This window comes from Grammomys surdaster, unplaced genomic scaffold, assembly GCF_004785775.1.
Source record: "Grammomys surdaster isolate TR1022 unplaced genomic scaffold, NIH_TR_1.0 126109, whole genome shotgun sequence".
Lineage (NCBI taxonomy): Eukaryota > Metazoa > Chordata > Mammalia > Rodentia > Muridae > Grammomys > Grammomys surdaster.
Genome location: NW_021620917.1, coordinates 4,186,865 through 4,196,779, shown reverse-complemented (window position 1 = coordinate 4,196,779; position 9,915 = coordinate 4,186,865). Strand labels below are relative to the sequence as shown.

At 43.9% G+C, this 9,915-nt stretch overlaps 1 pseudogene; it reads right to left on the bottom strand.

Annotated features, from left to right (window-relative positions):
* Positions 1-8,217, bottom strand: part of LOC114611358 — a 108,936-nt pseudogene extending 100,719 nt beyond the window's left edge.
* Between the last annotated feature and the right edge of the window lie 1,698 nt (positions 8,218-9,915).

The window sequence follows — 9,915 nt, the reverse complement described above, 5'->3', positions numbered from 1 at the left end:
CACACACAAGCACACACACACACACACACACACATGCATGCACACATGTAAAAACTTAGAAAGCTGAAGAGCTGAGGTTAGATTGTATCTTAGACTCTGAACCCCTCACCTTGTTCTTTATCCACTCATTAGTGGAGACAAGCTGCTACAAAGGTTTGGAAGATGGGTCATACTTTTTTGTATATTATTCAGATGTTTTTAGTAGTTTCATTGTGGGTGTGGAAGACTTCCAGGAGGAGGTGACATTGGGCCTTACTCTTTTTGTTTATAATTTAAGACAGAGCTGTACATGCCTCAAGCTTTCCTCCAACTCTGTGTGTCTTTATGTAGCTGAGGATGACCTTGAACTCCTGATTCACCCACTTCCACCTCCTCGGGGCTGGGATTACAGGTGTGTACCTCCACATCTTTTTTACATAGAGCTGGGGATGGCGCTTCACTCATGCTAGGCAAGCACTCCTAACAGAGCCTCATCTCTAGCCCTCTGGGCATTACTCTGAATGGGTGAAGAGTGAGGGGAGAAAGGAACTACTCTTACACAGCAGATGCTGTGTAAAGACCCTACTCAATGGTAGTCTTGCTTTAAATACCCACATACTTATAATATATTCGGTTATGGTGGTTTAAATAGGAATGGCCCCCATAGACTCATGGGTTTGAATGAAAGTGGCCCCCATAGGCCCATAGGGAGTGGCACTATTAGAAGGTGCGGCCTTGTTAGAGGAAGTGTGAAGACAGGCTTTGTGGTTTCACATGCTCAAGCTGGGCATATTGTGGCAGCCTTCTGGTGCCTGCAGATCAAGATGTAGAATTCTCAGCTCCTTCTGTAGCATCCTGTCTGCCTGCCCATTGCCATGTTTCCTGCTATGATGATAATGGACTAAATCTCCTGTAAGCCAGCCCCAATTAAATGTTTGGCTTTATAAGAGTTGCTGTGGTCCTGGTGCCTTTTCACAGCAATAAAACCCTAACTAAGACAGGGGTGAGGCAAATTTGAGCATTTGCAAGTCTTAGTTGGCTGCTAGATGATGCTTGAGTATTATAGGCTTGTCAAAGCCAAGGACTATGTGTGCTGTCAGGATTGCACGGAAAAGCTCATGGCCAATGTTTCAGTTGATGACCCACACTTCCTACACTGCTGTCACCATCCACACCATTCCAAGACGGGACATTTCTGTTCATGGGGACATCTGTCTGAAGGCACAAGAGAAACACCTCTTCTCTCTATCTTCCCTGGTTGGTTGCTAGGATGCAGCCTGAGAAAATGAGAGCCAATGTTTGGAAAATAAAGTATGTACAGGTTCAAGTCAGTCCAACGAACACTTGAGGGTCTGCCGCAGGAGCACGGAGCTCCAGACCCTGGAACGCCATAGGAATATTACAGAGTCCCCTCCTTCACAGTCCACATGTATTTTCAGAGTTCTTGCTGTAAGAGGCTACCTTGCCAAATACCCATTTGCTCTCTGGCTCAGTTATTCAAGTATTTATTGAGCACCAGCTGGTTTCCAGCCACTGAGATGAGCTTTGGAACTCCAGTGTTCTGCCAAATCAGAGGGAAGATGGGTGGCTTACTCAAGGGGAGGAACAGATGTGAAGTCTAAAGCTTCTAGAATGTTTTTGCATTTCTGTTTGTTTCAGACTGGGGATTGGGATTTTTGTTTTTGTTTTAAGACAGTCTTGCTGCTGTGTAGCCCAGAGCAACCTCAGGCTCATGATCCTCTTCTTTCTACCTCCCAGGCACCGGGGTTATAGGTTTCTAGAAGGTTTTCTTATGAACTGAATAGAGGTAGGGAAGATGGCTTTGGGGAAAGCATTTATGACATAAGCCTGAGGCCCTGAGTTTGGGCCCCTAGAGCCCACTTAAGGCAAGGCGTGGTGGTTCTTGTCTGTGGCTGCAGCATTCCTATGATGAGATGGGAACTGGAGGGAGGGAACTCTGGAAGCTCTCGGGTCAACAAACCTGCACAAAGTAGCGCAGCAAATCACAAGAGGCTCTGTTCTGATCATGGTAGAATGTGCGACCAACAGCTGATGTTGTCCTCTGACACCCATTGTGAATCTCCCCCCCCCACTTTACTCTCCCTATGCACACAGATACATTTTTTTTTTTTTTACAGATACATTTTTAAAAGAACCGAGGACTAGCTATTTTAGTAACCACGCAGCTCCATCATATTGTACCACAAGGACAATCTGTATCGGTCACTTTTAAAACATCGTTACTGACAAGAGGCAACTTAAAGGAGCAAGTATTTATCTCAGCTATGCTTTTAGGGGAATGCCATCAGCATGGCGGGGAAGATACTGTGCAAGGAGTGTAACACAGCATGCCTAACCGCAGTGCATTGATGTGGAAGCAGATGAGTGCTGGTGGTTATTCCAGCCCAGGGCTACACAGTAAAACTCTGTCAACAAACAAACAAACATAAAAGCCAAACAAACTAAACAAACAAACCAACAAACCAAATGAACCAACTAATTAACCAACCAAAACGAAGCAAAACATCAGCACCACCAAAATAAATTAAAAAAAAAAACAGAAGAAAGAAAATGAACAAACAAAAAAGTAAATTTGGGACAGTAGTGGTGCATGCCTTTAATCCCAGCACTTGGGAGGCAGAGGGAGGTAAATCTCTAACTTTGAGGCCAGCCTGGTCTACAGAGTGAGTTCTAGGACAGCGAGGACTACACAGAGAAACCCTGTCTTAAAAAGCAAAACAAAGCAAAACAAATAAGCAAACAAAAAAGCCCATTTGATGCTGGCACAATGAAGAACATATCAGGGCTGGAGGGTTGCTTACAGGTTAAGAGCACTCCCTGCTCTCGTAGAGGACCTGTGTCCCAGCACAGGCTCACAACTGCCAATTCCAGCTTCAGGGGCATCTGGCTCCCTCTCTTGGGGCTCCTTTTAGAACTGCACCTGTACAGCACGCACAGACACACACAGACACACACACACACACACACACACACACACACAGTAAAACTCAAAGGGAAGCATGATAATAGAGAGCTGAAATAAAATGAAATAAGAAATGAACCCCCATAAAACAACAGTTTCCTGAAGATCTGTTAAGTTGATAAATTCTGGTGAAAACCGTAAAGCAGAGGACGGTTAAGTCAGCAATGCCAGGACTGAGGGACATGACACTTGGATCCCAGACATCAAAAGATTAATAAGAGAATATGAAAAAGAATTAAAGCGAGTGCTCACCTCCAATTGCAGTGGAGGCTGAGGCAGGAGGATCACAAGTCTGAGACAACCTGGGCTATATCCTATCTCAACAAACCAAGAACCCCCAGCAGCTTGGGCAAAGAGTGAGACCCTGTCTCAAAAAAAAACCCCAAAAAACAATTGACTTAAAAAAAAAATCCAACCATCAACAGTGAAAACAAAAACTGACGTATATGTATATGTGTGTATGTGTATATATGTATGTATGTGTGTGTATATGTGTGTGTATGTGCGTGTGCATGTATGTATGTGTGTGAAAGTGCGTGTGTGTATGTGCATTATGTAGGTGTGTATGAGTGTATATGTGTGTTCATGTGTGTATATGTGTAAATCTGTATAAGTGTGTGTGTGTGTTTGTGTGTGTATGTGTATGTATGTGTGCATATGTATGTGTATTTATGTGTGCATATGTATGAATATGAGTGTGCATATGTATGTGTGTGTGTATATGTGTATGTGGATGTGCATGTATATATGTGTGTGTAAGTGTATATGTATGTGTGTACATGTATGTATGTGTGTGTGTGTATGAGTGTGTATGTGTATGAGTGTGTATGTGTATGAGTGTATATGTGTATGAGTGTGTATGCATAGGTGTATGCTTATGCATATCTGTTTGTATATGCATATGTGTATGCGTATATTCAAAAGTTTCTGTGTAGAGGATCAAGTCTAAAATACAACTGAAAAACTTCATAAAACAGCAAAGCTCATGTGAGATGAAAGCGTAGCCTGAATAGTTTTACATCAAGGGGAAAAATATAAAGAAAGAAAGCTCCCGGCTCAGACAGTTCACTGATGACTTCTACCATTTATTTAAAAAATAAATAACACCAATTGTAAGCAGTCTCTTTTAGGCTGCAGAAGTGGAAGGAGCATTTCCCGAATCATCATATGAGCCTGTCATTATACTGATAACAAAACCAGAAAAAACAACATCAGAAAGAAATACCCCAAACAGCACAGGTACAGAAATCTTCAGAAAAACACTAACAAATTGACTCTAGCAATATGCAAATACAGCAGCAAGAGAAACTGTGGATTGTCAGAGGAATCTAAGGCTGAGTGGGATAGATATTGTGATATCTGAAAATTAATAGAACTAATCACACTTTTATTTTAGAGGCAGGTGGTTCTCTAAGAGTTCAAGGCCAGCCTGGTCTACATAGAGAGTTTGAGACCAGCCTAGGATATATGGTGAGATCTTCTCTCAAAAACAAAGAAACAAACCAAATAAACCAAAGTAGAACAAACCCCCTACTTACGTTAAAAGCAATGTCATTTGCCTTGTTTGTTTATTTATCTAAAACAATGTGTGTTGTTTGTTTGTATGAGACAGGGTCTTACTGTGTAGCCCCAGGTGGCCTAGAACTCACAGAAGATCGGTCTATTGTATGTTGATTAAGACAAATCAGTGGAGAAAGGCTACTGAGTGCATGGAGTAAAAGCGTGAGGACATACGACTTTCCACGCAGGCAAAATAAAATGAACGTTTCCAGCCATTCCCTAAGGTGAGCGTTGGGGATTTAAAAACTAATTATGAGAAGGGAAATTTTAAAACATAGTGATGTTTAATCTTCATTGCCAACCTGGCTGGGTTTAGACTGATCGTGGAAGTACCATCTGGCCAAAGCTTTGAGAGTGTTGCCAGAGACGTTTAATTAACTGAGCCAGAAAAACCACCCTCATTGATTTCCCCATCCCATCAGCTGAACTCCTAAACTGAATACAAAGGAGACAATGAGCCCAGCCCCAGAATCCATCTCTCTGCTTCCTGACTGCAGATGCAATGTGACCAGCCACCTCACGCTCCTGCCCAGATCCTCCTTAAGGTGTTTTCTTTGGTTAGATGTTTTTTTGCTACAGTGAGGAAAGTCATGAACACTGAAAATATAGAACAACACGTAGGTGATAGTTCTGTTATCCAATTGGTAGGAAAGGATTTCCGGGGACCAGATAATAAAATCACATGACAGAATTATAGATGTGGCTGTCCTGTACTACTAGGTCATAGGAACAAGATCAAACAGGCCAAGGACTGGGTAGAGGTGTTTGAAACACACACAACAGCAAAAGGTCAGTCTGAGAGAGATCTGAGTATATGATATACAAAGACCTGGTACCCTGAGCATGTAAAGGTATTCTAGAAACAAATAGAAAAATGACAAATAAATAACCCAATTAAAAAGTGAATAAGGAATCCAGCACAGGAAAATGCATTACCAGCTAATACTTGGAAGGAATGATTGACTGTAGTCGTAATCTGGATAATAAAAAAATTGTTACAGGACTAAATATTTTTCACCAATGAGGTTAATAAAACAACCATGTAAAACTATGAACAGTATTTGTCTGGGAAGGTGTAGAGGAACCCCAAGGAGCCGTTGTCGTACATTGGTGGAGGATTGCAAATTGGTGCATCTGCTTTGGGGAAAACTTTAGCAATAAAATGGAAAATGAGAAGAGCAATTTCTTATCCAGGTATATGCTCTAGAGGAACCCCAGTGTCAGTGCTGTGAGTAGCATAACAGTTTGCTTAAGGAGGATGTGGACGAAAAGGAAGTCTTCAGTGCTAGACAAGATGATGGGAAGTCAGCTTAAAGTTAGTCTGAGCTAGGTACAAGGCCCACTGCTATAATCTCAGCAGTCACAGAGACAGAGGCAGAGACGGGGGATCGTAAGTGCGGCTAGCCTGGGCTATATAACAAGACCCTGCTTCTCACATTTGAAAGTTTTATTTTTAATCATATGCACATGTGGGTGTCTATGTGTAAGTATGTGCTCATGGGTGCAGGTGCCCATGGAAGCCAGAAGAGGGCGTCAGATTTCTTGAATCTCGAGTTAGAGGCAATCGTGAGCCACTCAATGTGGATGCGAGACCTGAACTCAGGTCCTCTGCTTGAGCAGCAAGCATTCGTAGCTGTCGGGCTGTCCCTCTAGCCCTGACCCTGCTTTAAAAAAAATGTACACCCTTGTGTTGTCAGATTAAATCAATCTAACAAAACAAATGTTTTAGAAAATATGCTGTCATTTGCAAGTTTTTAAAAATGCACATATAACACCATACATTATTTATGCTCACACATGTATGTAGAAAAAATATAAAACCAAGAATTTAATGAATTATACCAAATTTATGATGGGAGTTAGCTGCCTCCGGGGAAGGCTGAGGAATGAGGGAAGCAGAGTTGGGCGTAAAGCTGACTTCATTTTCACTTCTGATGCTTCATTTCTTTGTAAATTTTTTGAAGAAAGAAGAAAAAATAAAGTTATCGTTAAGAAATTGCTCTATTTCTGCCACAGGAAATGCACAGGAACCATCAAGACATTTGACTAGATCCTCATGCACAGTTAATAAAAGTTGTTTCAAAGATTTATTTTATTTTCAACTGTACGCATGTGTGTGTCTGCATACTCGTGTGTGTGTGTGTGTGCATGTGTGTGCACACCCTCTCACACGTGAGAGCAAGTGTCCTGGAAACCAGCAGATGGTAAGATGATACTGAATTCTCTGAAGCTGGGGTTACACATGGCTGTGAGTTGCCTGACGTGGATGCTGGAAGATGAATATCAGTCCTCTGGAAGAGCTGCAGTCCTTATCCAAGAGCCATCTTTCCAGCACCAGTAAAACAAACAAACAAACAAACAAACAAACACTTCTATGCCTTATTTTCCACAGGGCACCACAGTTTTAGGTAAATGGTTCTGTAGTTAAGCTAGAACAAGCTCTTCATATAGCAGGGAGGCTTTTTACTTTGTGTGTGTGTGTGTGTGTGTGTGTGTGTGTGTTTGTGGTATATAGCATATGTTCATCTGGGTGTGTCTGTACACAGGTATGTGTACATGTGTACAGGGTGTGTGCACATTCATGTTGAAGTCGGAGACCAATGTTGTTGGGTGTCTTCCTCAATCACTCTTCATATTATTTTTGAGGCAGAGTCTCTTATTGACCCTTAGCTAACTGACTCTTCACGTACTTTTGAACATGTGTGTTTGCTAGCCTTTCCCTCTACAGCTTAGCAGAGCGTTTCAGGTCCACATCCCTACAGTCTCTGCGCAACCAGCTCTCCAGTGATTGCACGTAAGCTCTGCATTGCTGTGGTGCGTTCAGATGCCAGCCCCTCTCCCTCCTCTTCCTGTTCCTCCTCCTCCTCATCTTCCTCCTCCTCATTTTATGTATTATGCGGGATGCATGTGTGCATGTGTGCACATATGTGTGAGCATAAGTGTGTGTACAGTGGTGTATGTGTGTGTGGAGACCTGAAGCCTGTGCTGGGTGTTGTTTTCAATCATTTTCTGTTTCATTTACTAAAGCCGGGTCTCTAGCTGAACCTAGAGCTCACCGGTTGATCAGGCTGGTCTGGCTGCCCAGCTTTTCCTGAGGGTAGCCCATCCCTATGTCATGAATGCTGCAGTGGCGAGTAGCCGCTGAGCCTACACAGCTCTTACGTGGGTTCTGAGGGTCCAGACTTTGCTCCTTATCATTGTGTGGTAAGCACTGTGTCCACCGAGGCATCATCCCAGCCTGACCAGGGGTTCTTTAACAGACCCTTCATCCAAGAGTGTGATCTGTTTCCTTTCTCTTGAATCTGGGTTAGCCTGTAGCTACTTTAGCCAATGACTTACGGGAAAGTGATATGCATAGCCATTGAAAAAGGCTCATGAGCATCGTCCCCAGGTGTTTGAGCTACCACGACAATGGTCTGATGTCCCAAGACCACCATGCTTCTGAAGCCGGGTGGCCTGTTCTGCACAATGGTGGAGGTGGTGTGGGTGCTCACAGTGCAAGTGGCAGGGTTGGTGATAATGGATGGTGATGGTCCAGGTGGTAGTGATGGCGGTGAGGTGGTGGGGATGATGATAGGAGAGGTGATGGTAGGAATGATGGAGTGGATAACGGCGATGATGGAGTGGAAGTGATGTGATGGTGAAGGCAATGGTGACGGTAACATGATGATGCCACCATGCTTGATAGCCCCCATTTCTTTTTGTCATGATGAAGCTCCAACTACACAACAGAAGCCTTGTTGGACCTTGCAACACAGCTTGCCTGTGAGCCAAGCTGTACACTGCACATCTCAGCCAAACCCATGTGGAGGCAGAAGAATTCAGCTGAGCCCAACCCAAAATGCAAGCCCACAACACCACAAGACCCAACAGATGGCTGTCGCTGAAGGCTCCTGAGGATGGGGTGGCTTGTTAGGTGGCAATTACTGGGACACCTGCTTTTCCAGATGTGGAAACAGAACTGGAGTAATGGCCCCTGTCTCCCCCAGTGGCCTCCTCCTTACCCGCTTCCACTGTGCACATAAGCAAGGGTGAGAGCATTGGGATGCCAACCAGAGCTAGCACCAGTGAGGGGCTTGATGGATGAGGCTCCCTCCTCTCTCAGCATCATGTCCCTGACCCCATGAGAGTCAGGAACATCCCTATAATAGATGCTTCAAATGACAGTCTGGTCCCTGAGGGGTGCCATGATGCATCATGTAGTGACTGAGGGTATTCAAATGACTCAGTCTGAACTGGTTTCCTCCCGGAAGAGATTAAACCCTGAGTGACAGAAAGATGCATGAGAAAGAGAGATGAAAGTCTCTCCACAGGACATCCACCTAGAGCCTCAGACCAGTGAGGAAAGCGCACGCATCTTTAGAGGTGCAAGAAATGAGGGAAATAAGGGGCTAGAAAGATGGCTCAGTGGGTAAGAACATGGGCTGCTCTTCCAGAGGTCCTGGGTTCAGTTCCCAGCACATGCATAGCAGCTCACAATTGTCTGTAACTCCAGTTGGAGGAGATTCAATACGCTCTTCTTGCTTCCCAAGGTGCTAAGCACACATGTGTGCACAGACATATACACTGCCAAAGTATTCATATACCCAAAGTATTTTTTAATGGGGAGATTAAATTGACCTCTGGGTCTGTTGATTTTTAAAAAGAAGGGACCAATAATTCCATTATTATTTTAAAGATTTACTTCCTTATATGTATATGTGGATGCATGCACACATGTGTATAGGAGAATATCCCTATGCATGTGTACGGAGGCTACAAAAGAGTCTGGTGTCCTGTGCTTTGTTATCCCCAACCCCAGTTCCTTTTGAGGTAGGATCTTCCTGAACCTGGGGCTTATCCTTTTTTTGGCTGTGCTAGAAGCCAGCAAGCCTTGGGGATTTTTGTGTCTCCATCCTCCACTCTATGGAGCTGGGGCTATAAATAAAAGGTCAAGGACCAGGTACGTCAAATGAGTGCTGGGATTCAGTCCTCATAATTATACACCAGGTTCTTTTAACCATTGAGTCGTCTCTCCAGCCGTACTGTGCGCGCGTGTGTGTTCCTGTGTGTGTCTGTGTGTGCGTAGGTGCGTGAGTATGTGTTTGTGTCTGTGTGTCTCTGTGAGTGTGTGAGTGTGTGTGAGTGTGTGTCTCTGTGAGTGTGTGAGTGTGTGTGTGTGTGTGTGTGTGTGTGTGTGAGAGAGAGAGAGAGAGAGAGAGAGAGAGAGAGAGAGAGAGAGAGAGAGAGAGATATGGGATATCTCACTCCTAGGCCCAGGCTGACTTGCAGTTGCTTTGTAGCTCAGGCTACAAACTTTGGATCTTTTTGCCTCAGTCTCCCAAGTGTTAGGCTTATAGTTGTAAGCCATCTCCTCTCTCTCTCTCTCTCTCTCTCTCTCTCTCTCTCTCTCT